Source organism: Megascapheus bottae, chromosome X, assembly GCF_031878675.1.
Source record: "Megascapheus bottae isolate mThoBot1 chromosome X, mThoBot2.hap1, whole genome shotgun sequence".
NCBI lineage: Eukaryota > Metazoa > Chordata > Mammalia > Rodentia > Geomyidae > Megascapheus > Megascapheus bottae.
Window position 1 is genome coordinate 77,912,464 of NC_143547.1, and position 15,921 is coordinate 77,928,384.

Here is a 15,921-nt window from a genome sequence, read left to right on the forward strand (position 1 = left end):
TATAGCCAGATTTTTTTAAAAAAAGACATTTACTCTACCGAGTGTAATAGTGTGGCTATCCTAGGTAAGGATAAAGTCTAATTCTAAAATTTGAAAAGTTTTGTTTCAAATTCTTATGATGTTAAGAGATGTGATGGTTTGTTTACATGTACTTTTTATTGTAATTAATAGAAGGGTTACAATATATTTGCCAGATAGAAGGTGCTTTACTTCACAAACATTGCTACTCTTTCTCCTGTTTTGGTCCCTACTTCCTTTTCCCCAACTCTGCACCTCATCTTGTATTCTCCCTTCCCTATCCTATTTCAAATAACCAAATAAGCATATATACAATATATCAGATAACAAAGTAAGATACTGTAACAATATGAGATAACCAAGGGACAGCAAAAGAGATGAGAAATAACATAGTACATTAAGGACAACAATCACACATTATATGGCTTTTTGTTTCTATATCCCGGAGGACTTTTCATGAGGTTTTATGTTTTTCTTCATTTCTATGTTTTAATATATTTTGGAAACTCAAGATGAAGATGAAGAGAACAAAATTGAAGTATGATAAACATTTTGACAGTGTAAGTATTAGTGGTCCGCCATCTAATTATATTCTCATCTCTCAAAACCTTGTAATCAGACCTTTCTCTACTGGACCTTGTCATTCTTAATGATAAAACTATGAATGAGTAAGTTTAATGGAAAGATTGCTCAGGCTTAGGATATTTTGGAAGTATTTGAAATGAAATATATCTGTTCACCAGTCCAAATTTTGTCATACATCCTGCTACCTCAAATGGTTCCACAGTGCTCTCTTCCAAGTACATTTGCAGCTGCAAACTTGCTCTAGGGCAAAAGGTAAGCTCTCAGAAACACCAACTTGAATGTGCTCATACTCTGGAGTGTCACCTAACTTAAAGATCTTCTTGAATATTTAGTGGTGTTTCTCTGGGAGACACCATTCTCTACTCCACATCTAATGAATCAGTGCCTGGATTTTCACAAGATATTCAGTTGATTCATGTATACATGAAAGTTTGACAAACATGGTAGCAGATGATCTTTAAATCTATCTAATAGGTTAAGCACCATTTCTGCAACTTTCCTATAGTAGGTCTGGATTAAAGCTTGTAATTTGGCATGTATTCAAAAATCACCTCTAAGATCAAATTGGAGTAGTGATGAGCTGAGCTTGTTTTTGCATTATATAATTGTACAACAGGGTTGTATTCTAAAAACTTATATGCACATGTATTTACTTAAACTGTTTCCTGACTTATATGTGACTATTAGCATGTTTATGAATTTTTATTTTTATTATTGGTCTTGGTTAGCATGATATACTTGTACATTTTTGTACAGTATGTTCCAGTAAATTAGGCTGTTATTTTTTTCTTTTCATTTCTTTATGTTATATTTTCAGGCTTCTGACTTCTAATTATTCATAAATATTAATAGCTTATGATCACTCATTTTGCTAAGGAATGAAAGGACTTATTCCTTCTGTCTTGACAGTGTTTTAATACCTACTATCCTGTGTTTAGTATGTGTCTATACTTCCTTCCCAGCTTTTACATATCACTTTTCCAAATTCAAATTGATATTTTTAACTTCTCCATATGAAACAGAGCATGTACCAATTGTCTTTCTGTGTCTGAGTTGGTTCACTCAGTATGGGGTCCTCTAATTCCATTCATTTTTTTCTGCAAATGAAGGAATTTAACTGTTTCTATTGTTTAATAATATTCAATGTCACATGTATACCTCATTTTCTTTATCCCTTCTCTCATCAATGTACTTTGCTGATTATATAGCTTGGCTTTTGTGACTAGTGCTATAGTAAACATTAAAATGTGTTTTTATATATACCCTGAATAGAATAGCTGGATCTTATGGAAGTTCAAAGTTTGGTTTCTTGAGTATTTCCAACACTATAGGAGAGGTCCCCTTCTCCCACATTGTGACTGTCACTTGTCAATTTATTGTCATTTTGAAAAGAGGCAGTTTAACCAGGCAGAGACTATATTTCATTGTAGCTTTGATTATATGTGTCTGATAGAGACCTTGATAATCTTTCAGACATTTTCATTTCATTTTTTCAGAACTATCTTGATCATGTTTTTATTTTCTGATTGGATTACTTGAGGATTTGTTTTATGTCCCTTATATATTCTAGATATCAACCCTCTCTCAGATGAAGAGTTGGCAAATATTTCCTATGGTGTATCTTGTATCTCTACTCATTGGTCATTTCCTTTATTGTGAAGAAGCTTCTTGGTTTGATAGAATCCAATTTGTGTATTTTTGTTGTTGTTTTCTGCACAGTTGGATTACTAAAAATATCACCTACACTGATGAATTAAAGTGCTTCCTTATGCTTTCTTCCAGTAGGCTTAGCTTCATGTTTTACATATATCTTAAAGCACTGTAAGTTTTTTTTGTATGTGCATAGTATACAAGGTGGGGATATAGTTTCAAACATCTACATGCTTTCCCAGCACCATCTATTGAAGAGACTATCCTCTTTTCAATGGTTTTGTTGAGAATCAATTGAGAGTATATAATTCGTTCATCATGTTCCATTGGTCTTTCTGTTTTTATGCCAGTACTATGTTGTTTTGTCAACTATAGTTTTGTAGAATTTCTTGAGGTTAAATATTGTGATTCTTCAAGTTTTAATATTTTTGTTCAGAATTGATTTGGCTACCAGGGATTATGTGCATCCTTGTAAATTTTTGGATTTTTTTCTAGTTCTTTGAAGAATATTATTAGTATTTTGATGAAGATTGCACTGCAACATGTAAATATGAAAGTTAGCAAATTGTGATGGTTGCCTACAAGAATTTGTGTATCCTTTTTACAAGTAAATACCACATAAAATACATTACACATTTGAAATAGATTTCATGAGGTTTCACTGTATCATCCTATTTCACCAGTAAATTGCTGTCCTTATTTTCTTTCTTGAGATCTCCATCATGGTATTGTGACAGTGGGTAGACAGCCTTATTTGATCTTAGACCTAAACTGGGAGTTTGCCCAGGTTCGATTCCTTGTTACTACATTATATAGAAAAAAGCTGGAAGTGGTGCTGTGTATCAAGTGGTAGAGCTCTAGTCTTGAGAAAGCCCAAGGACAGGGCTCAGGCCCTGAGTTGAAGCCCTGAGACTGGCAAAACAATGTGCTAGTCTCTAGGCATTTCCGAGCACACTTTGAGAAGAAGTATTAATGTGTAAAACCATGACTGGCCAGATGTCAGTGGTTCATGCCTGCAATTCTACCTTCTCAGTAGGCTGAGATCTGAGGATCATGCTTCAAGCCAGCCCAGGCACTAATCATGAGGCTCATATCTCCAGAAAACCATAAGTGGTGCTGTGGCTCAGAGTGGCAGAGCAGTAGTCTTGAGCTAAAGAGCTCTGGGACAGTGCCCAGGCCCAAAGTTCAAGCCCCAGAACTGACAAAAAAGCCAAAACACCTATGACTGACATTTTATTAGAAAATTCATTGCCTATTGAAGATCATTCTTAAGAGGTTGCAATTTAATGTTTGTGCCTCCTTTTGTCTATGTCAGTACAAACACAGATGAAGGACATAGATTTGATATTAAATTCTGAAACTAATGCAATATCCTTTCTATTTTGTTTAAAATGCTTTCAATACTTAGTTAAAACTTCCCACCTTTTCACTCTGTGTGTGTGTGTGTGTGTGTGTGTGTGTGTGTGTACTAGTTGTGTATACTCCACTTCTGTCTTTTTGGTGATTAATTGGAGATAAGTATCTCAGAAACTCTCCTGCCTAGTCTGGCTTTAAATAACGATCATCAGATCTCACCTCCTGAGAAGCCAATATTACAGACAAGAACTACTAGTGCCTAGTTCCTTTTCACTTCTCAACTGCAATTTCCTAATCAAAATGAAAATACTAATTTGGTATACATTTTTAAGGTGTTTTATTGATGATTACATAGAAACTGGGTAACAAATTTGCAGATTAGACTGAGCAGAGAATAAACATTAACATGGACTACTAATACCTCTGAAATAAACTTACTTTTTGCTGGGCTATGTATTGGGCTATGGAAATTTAGAAAAGTCTGTGATCTTTGTTAGTAATGGCAGATTTAAACAACTTTAGAAATAGGTAACTCAATGCAAATAGCCCAACCAAAGGTTGATTCCCAATGTATTCAGAAGATTATGTAATTATGAAGTCAGTAAACACTTTAAAGAGCATTTTTGTGCCAGTCCTGGGGCTTGAACTCAGGACCTCAAACAGTACTTGAGGGTTTTTCTTTTCTTTAAGATTACTGTTCTTACAAAAGCCATATAATGAGTGATTGTTGTCCTTAATGTACTATGTTAACTCTCATCTCTTTTGCTATCCCTTGGTTATCTCATATTGTTACAATATTTTACCTTGTTATCTGATATATTTTATATGTGCTTAATTTGTTATTTGAAATTGGATAGGGAAGGGGGGAAATCAAGATGAGTGGGGGAAATGGGGACGATGTCATGAGAAAGGGTATGAATGTTTGTGAAGTAATGCACCTTAATATAATGCAACCCTTCTATTAATTACAATTAAAAAAAGATGATCATAAAAAGATTACTGTTCTCTTTGAGCTACAGCTCTAGTACTAGCTTTTTGCTGGTTAATTGGAGATAAGAATCTTACAGTGTTTCCTACCATGGCTATTTTCAATTGTATTCATTAGAGCTGAGCTTCCTGAAGATCTAGGATTAGAGGTGCGTGCCACTATGTACATATAAGAGCAAAAGCTATAATGAAAAGATATGGGCTAGGAGTTTGGCCTAGTGGTAGAGTGCTTGCCTAGCATGCACGAAGGCCTGTGTTCGAGTCCTTCGTACACATACATAGAAAAAACACAGAAGTGGTACTGAGTCTCAAATGGGAGAGCTCTAGCTTTGAGAAAGCCCAAAGACAGTGCTCAGGCTCTGAGCTGAAGCCCAGGACTGGCAAAAAAAAAAAGAAAAAGAAAAAACATCACACAACTCGTAATGAGTAGAAGCCAATTTCTATTGATTCACTTTTAACTGAGTCCTTGTTTAAAAACTGGTCACAGAGTAAGCCAGACTCAAAGGAACATAGGCTCAATGGTTTCCCTCATTTGTCATAATCAGTAGAAACCTTGGGCTCTCCTAGCAGAGATTTGCAATAGAGCAAACCCTAGATACGTAAGGCCATACAGTATGATGGTAAATGAAAGGACCTCCAGGATATAGAAACAAAAGCTATATAATGAGTGATTGTTGTCCTTAATGTACTATGTTATCTCTCATCTCTTTTGCTGTCCCTTGGTTATCTCATATTGTTACAGTATTTCACTTTGTTATCTGATATATTGGGTAAATGCGCATTTGGTTATTTGAAACAGGATAGGGAAGGGGGAAAATAAGATGAGGGGTGGGGGTGGGGGGGGAAATGGGGACCAAGACATGAGAAAGGGTATCAATGTATGTAAAGTAATGCACCTTCTATCTGGCGAATATAATGTAACCCTTCTATTAATTACAATAAAATGTATATGAAAAATAAAAAAAAGAAAAAAATGGTCACAGATTTGAAGATATTAATACTGACTGTCCCAATAATTCAATAAGGATTTATTGAGCATTCTAGTGTACTGCAGATAAACAGAAAAATAAGCAGGGTCACTTTCTGCCTTGAGGGAAAAAACATTTTAATGAGACAAGTAGACTAAAATATACAACAAGAAAAAGTAGATGAGGTAGATAATTACAGAAAGTGATTACAGTTGATAAGAACAAAAAATGCAAAGGATAATGGAGAACATTTATTAAAGTCACCTGACTTCGAGTCATGAGGGAAGACCTGTTTGATGTGCTGACTTGTAATCTGCAGCTTGAAAAAGAATGTAAGATAGGTGAATAGCTTGCTGAGAAACGTTTCACTTAGGAGACTTTTGCCTGCAAGACCTTGAAATGATAAGGATCCAAGAAGACTCTAGGAATGGACCAACTCCTAATATAATACTGTATTGTTCCTCTATACTACATTACTTTATCAGTCAGTGAACTGTATGGGATGGTGGGGAGCAGATGAGTAGTAGATATTATTTCAATGTCTATGTGTTGATAGTCATTTAGGGATCATGAGGGTCCTCCATTTCTTACAGACTCCCATCCTCTGACTGCTATCTGAAGCCCTTGAGAGATATCATACTTCTGAGTCTTGATTGTTCCTGTATATACTGAGCAATTTTCAGCAAGAATTTTAGTTGTATTTTTACATTATTCCTTGAAGTGATCCCGCTGCCTATAATTGCTCCTGTCGCTGATCTGGTACATTCTCTATACTAACAGCTTTGTATTCTGATGATTTTTGTGTTTAAAAAAATTTTTTTTGCCAGTCCTTGGGCTTGAACTCAGGGCCCGAGCATTGTCCTTGGGCTTTCCTCAAGGCTAGCACTCTAACACTTCAGCCATAGCACAGTGGTATGGTATTGAGGAATCGAACGTGGGTCTTCGTCCATGCCTGGCAAGCACTCTACCAGTAGGGCAAACTTCCAGCCCCAGATTTTTTGTATGTTTTGAGACTGTGTGTGTGTGTGTGTGTCTGTGTGTGTGTGTGTGTGTGTGTGTGTTGGTTCTAAGTGCTTGAACTCAGAGCCTCATACTATTGCTTGGCTTTCTTACTCATGCTTATTCTGTAATTCAACCACCCTCTCAAGCCTGATTTTTATGTTCATTTCTTCTTTTCATTGTTATTGTCTTCGTTTTCATACTGTAAGTTGAGAGTTACAAGAACAATGTATACTTATGCTTCTCCCACAGTAAAATCCTTCATTGAGTCCATAAATGCATATCAGTAGAAATCATTATGGAAACATTTGACTATTTAGATGAAATAAATATTTTATCCACCTTCTAATAGGTTTATATGATTTTGATGTCTATCCTGAGGCTTGAACTATATGCCTGGGTGCTATCCCTGAGCTCTTCAGTTCAAGACTATCACCCTACCCCTGGGCCTGAGCATTGTCCTTGAATACTTCAGCTCATGGCAACCGCCCTACCCCTTCAACCTTATTGCTACTTCCGGTTTTCTGGTGATTTATTGAAGAAAAGAGTCTCAGGAACTTTAGTGCCAAGGCTGGCTTTGAACCATGATCCTCTGATCTCAGCCTCCTGAGTAGCTAGGTTACGGACGTGAACCACTGAGCCTGGCTTGACTTTTTTTTTCATTTACTGAATCTTTAAGTTTATGGGAATTATTCTTAGTCATTGACTTTCAGGCTTCCTTCTTTTCTAATAAATATATTTAGGTATGGCTATAGAAATGATAGAAATGTCCTCATTATTTACTTTGAGTGCTGGACAGCTGGAGCATGCAGAACTTTTGTAAACCAACCTTCAGTTGGACTGCACACCTGTCATCAGTTTTATCTCAGCCTGTAGCTATTTTTCATGGAAGCATATTATTTGTGTTAATATGCAAAAATGTATTGCCTTTATTTTAAAAGTCAATAGCTAATTTAAAATGAGTAAATTTAATGTGTCTAAAAATAAAACTGAGAAAACAGAAGTTCACTGGAGTCTACAGTAAGTTTTGAGTTTAAAAGGACTGAGCATTGCTACTCTAGATATGATTACTTTATGTACTATTTTATTCATTTCATTTTATCTCTCATCATTTTATTATTTACGATTCTTGAGACTAAGTGTACCTATATAGCTCAGGCTGATACTTTTCCTGCCTCTGTGTTTGAAGTACTGGAATTTAAGGCATGGAACATTACTCTGATACCACCTACTTTGTCTCCATGCAGTTTAATATAAATTAGTATTTCCCAACTTTTCTTCATGATGTCATGTTATTACAAGAAGCAGAAACTGGAGGGGAAGACGGGACATGGGCAAGGCCCTGGCCCTGGCCGACCCAAGATCCAAGAATATGAATTCAGTGATGACCCAATTGATGTACCATGCATCCTGAAGAACGACGCCCCCAATAGGTTCTGGGCATCTGTGGAGGCTTACTGTGCCGACATCCTCAGTGAGGAGGTGGGTGCGCACTCTGAAGCCCCTGAAGACGAGGCGGAGCACTACAAGATTCCACCCCTAGGGAAACATTATTCCCAGCGCTGGGCCCAGAAGGACCTGCTGGAGCAGCAGAAGGATGGTGCCTGGGCAGCAGCTGTGCCTGACAAGAAGAAAGGACTCCTGGGGCCTCTGACAGAACTGGACACTAAAGATGTGGATGCCCTGCTGAAAAAGTTGGAGACCCAGAAGATGGCTGCTCCTTTGGCGCCCTGACTCAACGGCTCCTGCAGGCCCTGGTGAAGGACAATATTATTTCCCCTATGGAGGACTCCCCCATTCCAGATATGTCTGGGAAAGAATCAGAGGCAGACAGGGCACGCACCTCTCCTCGCAATCAGAACAAACCCTTCATTGTGCCACATACCAAGTCCCTGGAGAGCCGCATCAAGGAGGAGCTGATGGCCCAGGGCCTTTTGGAGTCTGAGGACCGGCCTGCAGAGGACTCAGAAGATGAAGTCCTTGCTGAGCTGCGCAAACAGCAAGCCGAGCTGAAGGCACTCAGTGCCCACAACTGCACCAAGAAGCATGAGGTTGCTGAGGTTGGCAAAGGAGGAGGTGAGCTGGCAGGAGTTGAGACAGTGGGTCCGCATGGCGGACAATGAAGTCATGGACGCCTTCCGCAAGATTTTGGCCTCCTGGCAGAAGAAGCGGACCCCCACCAAAGAGAAGGACCAGGCCTGAAAGACTCTGAAGGCGCATGAGATCATCCTGAAGCTACTGGATGGATAGCCCTTGGCCTGCCTGGTTACCTCCCCAGCCTTGCAGGAGCCCACTTCCTTTTTGGGGGGACAAAAGTTTTGGACTGTGATGCCCATCAAATGGTGACGATCTCCAGAGGGCTAAGCCCGCCTCTGCGGCCTTTTGGCCTAGCTCTTCACAGCCAGGATACGAGAAGTCCTGTGGGGCCAGTCTTGCCCTGCTGGCCTGGTCCCCAAGATGGGATTGACGGGCTTCCTTCGTAGATCTTCCTCATCTCTACCATCCCCCACTCCCCACCCCCACCTGTTCCCCTTAAATACTTCTCCCTTGTGGTTTTGTAAAGTGCAAACTCAAGAATAAAGTGACCGCTGTGGTTTTCACACACACACACACACACACACACACACACACACACACACACACACACAGAATTAAAAGAGAGCCTGCTAAGTATTATATTTAAACATATCTAGACATTATATATATATAAAATTATAAAGATTCTGTATTGAATCTCCCTCTAGAGTGGGTTCATCCTATTCTCTGGTGGGAAACCTATGTCAGGACAGACGATTCTGATTCAAATCAGAGGCTGAGCAGAATTCAGATTGCGTTGTAAGATATTGTTTTGAATGTCAGTCTATATTTTGTCCCAGGTCTAGATTGTGTCTTTCAAGGGGTTTCGACCAAGAGCAGCTGTGTTTACTAGGGCCTCTCATGTTTTATGGAAACACAGAATTAAGAAACTACTTGAAATCTAAGCTTTACTTTTCAGCAGCTTTTTCCTTAGGTTTTTTTTCCTTAGCCTGTTGCACTGCATAGTAGATATATTCAGCAAATCTACAAGGCAGACCAGAACAGTGTCAGGCTTACTTTTCTTTGCCTGCCTTCTTCCTTGGATATTGTAAAGTTTAATTTCCCTTGAAAGTCTCAAGCTAGTTTTTTTTTCCTTATAGTCCTGAAAATTTGCCAAAAGCTTTCGTGGCTTTTCTGCTTCTTAACCACATCCTTGCTCTGCCAGGCTTCCTCGTATTTCTTCCTAAATGTAGAATAGGCAGAGACCCTGGAGGGCAAACCTGTTTTCAGAATGTTGGTTTACTCGTCTAGATTTCCTTTTCCAAGATGTTGTTCTAGTTATCTGGGTAGAAGATGCCCTGGGGTTGTCCACAGTGGGAGCATTGATCTGCAGCAAACAGACAAGTGGGAGTGTGGACATCATCCTGTTCAATTTATCAGCGGAAGAATTTATCACTTTCTGCTTCTACCCCTCAGGCCTCAGCAGTATCCAGGAATTCTATCAGAAGCAAGCATAGTCACTAAGATCAGAGGGACTGGGCTTCATTCCTGGCTTCATAACTGCTTCCTTTCCCTGTAAAAGGTCACTTCTTTTTTTCAAGTCATATATTTTCTTTTTTTTTATTGTAATTAGTAAAAGGGTTACATGATATTTGCCAGATAGAAGGTGCGTTAATTCACATACATTGATACCCTTTCACATGTCTTGGTACCCGTTTCCCTCCCCCCCACACCCCCCACCCGTCTTGGTTTTCCCCCCTTCCCTATCAAATTTCAAATATCCAAATACAAATAAATTCAATATATTAGATAACAAAGTGAGATACTATACCAATATGAGATAACAAGGGACAGCAAAGGAGATGAGAGACAACATAGTACATTAAGGACAACAATCATTCATTATATGGCTTTTGTTTCACTATCCTGGAGGTCCTTTTAATTAGCTTCACATTATATGTCCTTATGTATCAAGATTTTGCTCTATTGAAAATCTCTGCTAGTAGAGCCCAAGGTTTCTACTGATTATGACGAATGAGGGAAACCATTGAGCCTAAGTTCCTTTGAGTCTGGCTTACTTCACTTAATATGATTTTTTCTAAGTCTTTCCATTTTCTATCTAAAAGGTTTGTGAGAATAAAATTTAAAATTATCTAAACATATAGCATAGTGCTTGGCAAGTAGTATGTACTGGGTAAATATTACTTATTTGTAGTGCAACTGTAGATTTTGTGTAAATGTAATCATAAGAAAAATGTGTTTATTATTTTACAACAGTTTTATATTCTATATATGTGTAATTTTGCAATGAGTATTGTTAGATACAACTGAGTTTGAATAAGTGGATGAGAGTTTTAGTTCATATATATATATGTATTTCTGTTTAATTTCATAGATCAAGTTTTTCACTTACAAATAATTTGGCACCAGAGCCTAGAAGCACTTATAAAAGTTGTGTATATTAACACACTCATCCTCAAAGTGGCATTGTATAATGAAAATGTGCCTCACTAGTGTGTTTGCTGGATTTGCCATTTTTTCAATTTTGGGCCACATGGCTCATATATCTGGAAAAGAAGTCTCTCAAGTTGTAAAATCAGGTATATAAAGTTATAAATTTATCAACTTTGATTAATTCAATGAATTGGACTTATGAACTTCAAATACAGCATAGGCTAATTAATACTTGTGATTTAGAGTATATTCAGGTTTCATGTTATATAATTAGTTTTGATAATATAATCATAGGTGATCTTTGCTGCACAATGTGACAGATTTTGGTGGCTCATACGTGTAATCCTAGCTCCTCAAGAGAATGAGATGTGAGGCTCACTGTTTAAAGCCAGCCCAGGCAGGATGTAAAGACTCTTACATCCAATTAACTACCAAAAAGTCAGAAGTGGAACTGTGGCTAAAGTGGTACAGCTTTAGCCTTGAGCAAAATAAAAACACAGGGACTGTGCCCAGGGCCCGAATTCAAGGCCCAGGACTGGTACACAGACACACTCACACACACACATACAATTCTTGGAAAATGAACACTAGGATTCTTTAAGCAAGGATTACTTACTAAAACAACTTCTTTTTGTATCATGTGATAGAATTAATGGTGAATGATAACAGAATGTCAGGACTGTAGGGGAGATTAGTTGTAATTCTTTATAGTGTACTGATGTACGGAAATGATCATTTAATATATAAATGATCAGATGCCTTCCATTCTCCTTCCATGTCCTATGTCTAGACATATAGTGGAAATATTTACTTAAACATGCATTTTCTTCTGAGACTTGATTTACACCTGGATAGATAAGCAGGCCTCATGAAAAAGTGACCATTAGAAGGCTTATTTGAAAGGATCTTTGGAATAGAATTCATTTCAACTGAAAAATGATGAGAACATACTTGCTTGGAGAAGAGAAAGTTTTCTCAACATAGCACAAGCACCTGACTCAGCTCAACTGGAATCTTGCCTGAGGGAATAATGACAGGGAGACAGAGCTCAAATGACAGTTTCATTCCTATGTCTTAGGTAGAAAAATGAATGTTCTGCCTCAATTGTGGTGGTACTAGTAGCTTCTGGAGACACAGTGGGTTGCACTGGTGGTTTCAGTAGCAACAGGAGCCATTGTCTTTCTTGTGGAAATTACTATCTCCAAAATGAATACTGGAAAAATTGGTGGAGATCCTTGTACATACTGGAATTGGAAGCAATATGCCTGCCAAGTATCAGCATCGATGATCCCTTTGGTGAGCACTGACAGCATAGCTGTCACCTTTTGGTATTAATGGTAATAGTATACCTGTTTTAGGAATGCTAGACTAGGGAAGGAGGGCTTGGACAGGATGATGGTGAATGCTATATAACATATGGGAAATAATGGATGTGGGTTTCCAGAATTTAGAATATGTTTGAAAAGGAGTTGGAGTGTTTACAGAATGCATAGATACAGGGTGATCCTTTGACACTACTGCAATATGTCATCATCCTTCAGCTAGAGTGGCTTTGGGAATGGGTGATTCAGGTATAATGATAATGATGATGATCATGTATAGGTTTTCTAAATATATCAACATAATATTCCAGATTTCTATGTTTACTAATATTCTCTATTCATTTAACTATCAGGGTCTAGATGAAACTGCTATGTATACACACACACACACACACACACACACACACACACACACACACATATACAGCATTAATGCGAGGACTATCATTTATTGTTTTTATTAGAATATGATACACAAAGTGACTTTATATATATGCATCAATGGATTATGATCAGATTCATACCTTCTGCCAGCCCTGGGGCTTGAACTCAGGGCCTGAGCACTGTCCTTGGGCTTTCCACCACTTGAACCACAACACTGCTCTGGATTTTTCTCTGTATGTGGCACCCAAGAATTGAACCCAGGGATTCGTTCATGCTAGGAGGGCACTCTACCAATAGGCAATGCTCCTGGTCTATATTGGTGTTTCTAACCCCCCTCCCTTGTTCCCTCTTATTTTGAAGAATTTTGGTTGATTGAATCATGTTATTTTTGTGTATATAATGTACTTCATCTCTTCCATCACCCTTTCCTTTATCTTTCATCACTAGCTAGCTTCCCCCACAGTCCTCCCTTTGTGCTTATGTTTTATTGTTTTTTAGGGCTTGAGTCCATATACAAGTGATAAGATGAGATATTTATTCTGCTGAGCTTCCTTATCATGTTAAATATACGTTTTATTGCAAGTGATGACATGAATTTTCTTTAAGGTTAATCAATGTAGTAACATTTGAAATCATATATAATCATCAGATGAGTGCCATTGGGATATTTATCATTGCCAAATTTATCAAGAAATGATTATTTTAAGGCAAGGCACCAGAAATTGGAATATCTTACAGGAATGTTTGCTTACTGTCAATGGAAATAGATTGTAAACCACATACAACTTTCAGTCCCATGATTTTAAGAATACAGTTCAGCTTGAGATTCATATGCTGTCAATGCTACTTCTTTACCCAGTTTTCTACACTTAAGCCTTCTGTAAGGTACAATAGAAAAATGATAACTTTTACTGTTGCCAAAACTAGGCCGGGAGTTTGGCCTAGTGGTAGAGTGCCTGCCTTACATGCACGAAGACCCGGGTTCGATTCCTCAGCACCACATACACAGAAAAAAAAAGCTGGAAGTGGTGCTGAGGCTCAAGTGGTAGAGCTCTAGCCTTGAGAAAGTCCAAGGACAGTGCTCAGGCCCTGAGCTCAAGCCCAGGACAGGCACACAAAAAACCTCAACAAAAACAAAAATAAAAGCAAAAAGCTCAGTTCTAACTGTAAAGAGAACATTTTTAGTAAAAAATAAAAACAGAAAGAAAAGAAACATACATATTGCTGAGTGCCAGTGGCTCATACCTATAATCCTAGCAACTAAGGAGGCTGAGATTTGAGGATTGTAATTGAAAACACCAGAAAACTGAAAGAATTGAGGCTCAAAGTGGTAGAGCCATAGACTAGAGCAAAAAGAGCTCAGAGATAGCACATAGACCCTGAGGTCAAGTTACAAACAAAAAAATAAGCCTATATTATAAACTCAATGCATTTCTCAAAAGCAAGTTCTAGGGAGTTAGTTGCACCACTACAATTCTCTATTGTCTCTTGTTGTCTTCCTAAGATTTTGGAATTCTAGGAACATATTTTTCTTTTTTTAAATATATTTTATTGTAATTAATAAAAGGGTTACATGATATTTGCCAGATAGAAGGTGCATTAATTCACATACATTGATACCCTTTCACATGTCTTGGTACCCATTACCCTCCCCCCCCCCACCACCCACTCCCCGTATTGGTTTTTCCCCCTTCCCTATCAAGTTTCAGATAACCAAATACAAATAAATTCAATATATCAGATAACAAAGTGAGATACTGTAACAATATGAGATACCCAAGGGACAGCAAAGGAGATGACAGACAACATAGTACATTAAGGACAACAATCATTCGTTATATGGCTTTTGTTTCAATATCCTGGAGGTCCTTTCATTTAGCTTCATACTATATGGCCTTATGTATCAAGGTTTTGCTCTATTGCAGATCTCTGCTAGTAGAGCCCAAGGTTTCTACTGATTATGACAAATGAGGGAAACCATTGAGCCTAAGAGGAACATATTTTTCAAAAGTCACTCACATTTACTTGTTAATTTATTTACTGTCTGTTGAATACTTAGTATATGCCAGATAGCAATCAAATAAGTAAATGGATTTACAATTACAATTGTATTAAAAGAGAGCTACACAGTACTATGTCTTTGCCTGAGAGGCCAAGAAAGGCTTCCTTTGGGAAGTCTCATCTAAACCAAGAATTTAAGAATGAATATCAATTAAGTAAATGAGAAGACAGGAACTGGATGAGATAAGAGAGGATAGTACATGGAAAGTTCCTGTGTTTGGAAGAGGCCTAGCATTTGGGAAGACCTAATAATCAATGTTATTCACTTTTTTATAACCTAAAATTATTGTTCACATAGAATAAAATAGGGTAGTGAAAATTTTTATAGTTCAGATATCATAGACACTACTAGAACCAGAATTAATTTTGATTGCATTTCAATTCAATGCAATTGAATAGAATCAATTCATTTGTATGTTTCCTCCACATCATGGTAGATATTCTCTTTTATGGTTCCTATTTATCTGAAGTTTAATCCTGATTCATTTTCTTTGCCTGCTATAAAACTATTTCAACAATGCTTTGATAGCCTCTAGTAATTTTTTATTGTAATGTATAGAGGGGTTACAGTTATATTCTCCAGATAGTAGGTGCATTACTTCTTGCACATTGATACCCCTTCTCATGTTTTTGTCCCCATTTCTCTTCCCCCACCCCCTCCCAATCATCGTGTTTCCCCCATTCCCTTTCCTATTTCAAATAAACAAATAAATGTATAACCTCTAATAATTTTTATGTGCTTGGTTTATCCCATCACCTCTTCACTGTTAACTCTTGAGAAGTTACCATCTTACTCCGTTCTCACATCAGGATTCCAAGATTGTTGAACTAAAGCTATACTAACATTGTTTAGTAAAATACTATACTGCTCTCCACTGTCTCTTCAACATTACTTGGCTTTTCCTTAACTGATATTGTATTGGCATCCTCATGCTCTATCCTGAACTTTTCCACTGAAATGTATCATAATTGGGAATTTGGCTTAGTGGTAGAGTGCTTATGTAGCATGCATTAAACCCTGGGTTTGATTCCTCAATACCACATTAACAAAAAAAGTCACAAGTTGCACTGTAGCTCAAGTGGTAGAGTGCTAGCCTTGAGCACAGAGAGGCTCAGAGACA

At 37.7% G+C, this 15,921-nt stretch overlaps 1 pseudogene; it reads left to right on the plus strand.

The window, feature by feature from the left end:
- Positions 1-530: 530 nt before the first annotated feature.
- LOC150041383 (transcriptional adapter 3 pseudogene) lies at positions 531-8,813 on the plus strand (annotated as a pseudogene).
- Positions 8,814-15,921: the final 7,108 nt, after the last annotated feature.